The sequence below is a fragment of the Limulus polyphemus genome, unplaced genomic scaffold (assembly GCF_000517525.1).
Source record: "Limulus polyphemus unplaced genomic scaffold, Limulus_polyphemus-2.1.2 Scaffold8232, whole genome shotgun sequence".
Lineage (NCBI taxonomy): Eukaryota > Metazoa > Arthropoda > Merostomata > Xiphosura > Limulidae > Limulus > Limulus polyphemus.
The window spans coordinates 28,874-34,048 of NW_013673842.1; positions in this window are offsets into that span (position 1 = coordinate 28,874).

The window sequence follows — 5,175 nt, forward strand, 5'->3', positions numbered from 1 at the left end:
CATGGTTCATGACCGGTTATTGCAAAAAACAAACAGAGATAACTCTCAGCCATAGACATGATCTAAGAGTGTTGGTGAAATCCTATATTTTATTTTGACAAGTGTTTATAATGGATGGTAATAACTAGCTGTCCTCCATTTAATATGTGACCTCAAAATTAAGGATGGCTAATGCAGATAGTTCCTATATAGCTTTTTTCAAAATCCAACAAACCTACACTAACATGATAAATTAATTCATAAGCCCAAATAATAATTGTTTGTTAGTGTAATTCCATGACTATGTTAACTACTCTTGGAAATTATAACTTAATTAAATAATAGCTCGTGATTAGCAAGTTTTCATTTACTTTGAGGTGTTGCTGATACTTAACTGGGTGGCTCACTTTAACTAAGAATCAATTCTTCCACAAATGCACCAGAATGTTACCTTAATATAAGTTTGATAGAACAGAATATAATAATATGATATTTTAACTTGAATGAAACAGTTTTGTCAGTGCAGGTTATTATATTTCTTATGATGTTAATTTTGTGATACTGCATCTGACATAGAACACTTTAATTGTTTTGATCAAATCATTTTATTTTTTAAAAGTTTCAAATTAAAATTATGATTGTTTCTGAAGCAATTAGATAATTTTTGAGGAAATCTTACACTTGCTTCAGGATTTTATTAATTTAAAAAGTGTGTAAAAAGAATAAAGTTTAAACAGTTCTTTAAGTTAAGTAGCCATAGACATAAAAAAATAAGTGACAAGGAGATGCCTGTTTTGTGAAAGGTCAGAGGTCTAGTTACATAAAAAGCATTGCCTAGAAACGAAATGAGTGCACCAGCACCCGTGACAGGTTGATGGATTGCTGACACTAACACCTTAGAACTAGAAAAGCTACAAAAAAGTCTGAGTTAACGAGCAAAATCAGTGCTTTGAGGTGATATCACTTACAGGACATGAGTGTAGCAGCAGAAGTAAATAGGTGACCGGCTAACTCGGCTTAACAGTAACCAATTACTTGAGAGTTCTGGTTATAGTTTTGGATTATCCCGGAGATTCCCCTAAAGCATCCAATAGGATAATAGGACTACTTGTGGATAGTGCTGTGTACTACTTAGATGTTTGAAATAATACCAAGAAAATTTGGATTACAAATCCATGTCTGGAGTTGAAAAGTCAGTTCCTCCAGGATTCAGAAGGTTCCCTAGAGTTCTGAAGTTTCCACTAGCAACATGAAGGTTTCCAACATTATTCGGTTCCCGAATCCAACCCCATTGTAAGTAGATTTTATAGTCTTTCTTATAGTCAGTTAACTCAAGTACTCTATAGAATATTATGTTAAAATATATCCAGGCATATTAATGAAAAGTGTGTATTAACGGTGTTATAAGTATCTAAATAATTGAACGAGGTTTTGCTTTTATTGAATGTTAATTAAATGATTAATAAATGTTATTATAAGTGTTCACTGTTGGCCTGAGACTCTGTTTCTTTATTCTAACTGTAAACTACATTTATTTAGCGACTTGTGGCTCCACAGGTCCCGACAAATCCTCCAATAAATAAATTTGGTGTAACAAGTAGTTTTAATTGAAACTTTTGACAAGAAGAACACAACCATATCGTGTTTATGATATCCCTATGATCACTATATCGTAAAGAAATTTGTACATATGTTAAACTAGTTTCGAATAAATAAACATATATATATTATTTTGAAAACAAGTGGAATGCATGCTGTTTATTTATGGTCAACAAATCACAGACACATGTAGAATCCTAAACCCAACAACAGCAATGCAGTATGTATATATATATATATATATAAAGAAGTACAAGTAAAAGCATTTAAGTGACAATAGGCAAATACAATTTTAACATCTGACAGTGACTGTGTGTAATGTAGCATTGTTTTCATAAAGGATGTACAAAACCGAACAAAAAGTGTATTAAATAATTATTTAAATGTGTAGCAAAACTAGTAGGAGTAATTTTATTGTATATTTTTGACCAAAGTAGATTTTGCTGTTACAAGAAAATTATACTCCTATAATAAGATTTAAAACAAATAATCATCAATTAGGAAACTTGTTAAGAATTGCAGCAATTTTAGTATTTTATGTAATTATTTGTAATTAATGAATCAATTGTTATTTTATTATATCAAAATCCATTATTTTATACAATAATTAGGCATGAATATAATCAATTTGAAGCACAATAGTTAAAAATAAGTAATTTATGATATAAGTAAATAATTAAAACATGCGCTATTTGTTAAATAATGTAATGGTTTATGGCAAATGGAATGCATTTTCTCAAATTTAACAATATACAATTTGATTGGAAACATATATATTATTCATAAAATTTCATATATATAATCCATTTTTCTTTTGTTTTAAATAATTTTATTTACGTAAACTCACTTTAATGTGAAGTATATTTTTTTTCTTTTTAATAACCTTAAAATTCTACTTTCAAGTAATGTTATTAATGGTGGCATTCAGAGGAAAGAAAATTTTAAAACCTTTGTCATTCTTTTCATGTTATCTGTGTAACTTAGTATTTCAATGTGTGTAATGTAGAAATTTTTTCATTAAGGATATATACAACACCGAACAAAACCTGTATTAAATAATTATTAAAATATGCAGCAAAACTAGTAGGAGTAATATTGTATATATTTTTGACCAAAGTAGACTTTACTGTTTTAAGAAAATTTTACTCTTATAATGTTATTAAAATAACCGTCTTATTTTGTTGTCTGAATCGGTATTATTAAAAATTTGACGATTTACTATTAGTTACCCAATTATGATTCCCAATAATAGACAATCTATGCACACATCAGTTCCATCTCATTTTTCTTCACACAAACTTGGATATTTTTTAATGATAACATATTTCATTCAACTACTGACTGATCAGCTATGTTGTTTACTGATTGGTCATTTGTATTGAGCACAGCTTTGAGTGTACATTAATCTTTCATTCTATAGTAGCTACTCCAAGATGTATCGGATAACAATGGAACTATTTTGTGTGATCTTTATATCGTACAAGAACCTAATGATGTTAATTTTGTCTCTATTGTAGTCGTAAAAAACCTTAAAACCTCACAGCACCGTCAAAGTAACTAGAAATTATATTTTTTTTATAAAACATAAATGAATGGTGTTGTACCATATTAAAAACGTTGTCGTTACAGATTGAATATTTCTAATTTCCATTAATGTATTATTTAAAAATTTTCAATATGTATGAAAAAAAATAATTTTTACAATTTTTAACCATATTCTGTATTGTTATATGTCAGATGAATCTCAAATGCATTAGTTCTTGTTTTCATTATGTTCAAATTGAAAGTGATGTCAGAACAGGTTGTTTCCCAAGTTGTAATGATTGGTAGCCATATCATTAAAGAATAAAGGTCAATAGGACAGATATCATATTGATCATAGGTCAAACATTGCTTGCAAATAAAAGTTTCATTCCATCTTGTATTACTTCTTGAGAATATATGATCTGTTAGTCATGAAAATATGAACCTATTACAAATTACTATCAGTGCATAAGTGAACGAAGGATCAATTTGAACGCCTTGTATACGTTTATTATTTGGCAAAAAATATAGAACGTGCAAGATTTATTTTGTTTTATATTATTCAATTTCTAAAATTCATTTACAACATTAGTCACGGATTGTGTGTTAGCATTATCAGATCAGTTAGTATTATATATCCAATCACGTTGAGTTATTAGCCATAAATTTATACAATTGATCTAAAATCATAATACCCTGTCTAATACTTGAAGTTTGTTAATAAATAAATAGAGTACACTTGTGCAGTTTATACTTTAATAAGGGTTGATTTAATCTTATCATTCAGGTTATTTTCATGATATGGTATTTAAATAAGTATCAAAATGAGAACCTTATCAGGTGCCTTATCAATACCACAGTGGCGTATATTCGCGTTATAATTACTGCAGTTTTGAAAAATCAACGACAACATGTATTTACACAAGATATAGCCTTCGTTGACTGTAGAGTCTGTGCGAATGCTGATTATATATGCTGTCTATGGTTATTGGGCGGCGAATATAGTTCAGCGTGCGTTAAACACTTTGGAAGTATTAGGTCACCTAGAAATTTATGTCACGTTTTTTTAAATGAAAAAAATCCGAATAACTTGTACATATCAAAACATTTATTAAATGAAATAGTCTCCATTCTTATCGTTGATGATTTTCCATCTTACAATCAGGTTGTTAATGCCCTGATTAAAGAAATCACTTGGCTTTGAAGCAAAAAACATGTCGATGTCTTCTTTAACACTTTCCATATTCGCATACATTTTTCTTTGATGTCTCACCAAATTCAAAACATCACTTTCTGCGGATGGAGTTCAGGTTTTGGGGTCGAAAGTGGTTTTTATCTGGGACTGAGTCATTGTATTTGGCGTTTAATATTCGCATAGAGAATCATTTTATCACTAGTGACTATTCTGTCCAAAAAGGATTCACGCGCATTACTCGCCAGAAAAGACAAAGCAAAGTTCCCACTTTGGAAATGATGATCATCGGCAAGTTCGTGAGTCACCGTTATGGAGTTTTCCCATATAACTTAGATGTTTACGTATTTTTTCATGAGAGACATGCAGTTTCAGGGCCATTACACGAGGGTGTTGCCTTGGGTTAGACTAAACAAGCGTCTTCAGTGCATCAATATTAATTCCAACATGTCGGTCCCTGCCATCACAGTTTTTACGGCTAAAGTCACATGAATGAAATTTGCTGAACCATCGTTGACACTTACGAACGTTCAGAATATTTCCATAAACCTCGTTGATATTCTTTGTGGCTACAAATGTATTGTTTCCTTTCTTGTATTCAAACAGCATTATATACCCATTGTCTGTTTGTTTTTTTTTTTTTTGTTTTTTATGGGGGCGCTATCAGCAGATGATATGATAAACACCTTAATCAAAGGGCGAGCATGTTTGGTGTGATGGGGGATACGAACTCGCGACCCTCAGATTGTGAGTCGAGCGTCCTAGCCATGCCGGCACTAATGTCTGTTTCATCTAGTGCCATCACTATAAAGGATTAGAGTAAACTCTACTTTATACATTATATAGGCTACACTAACGTGACGTTTAGGCGCTTCTTTTAA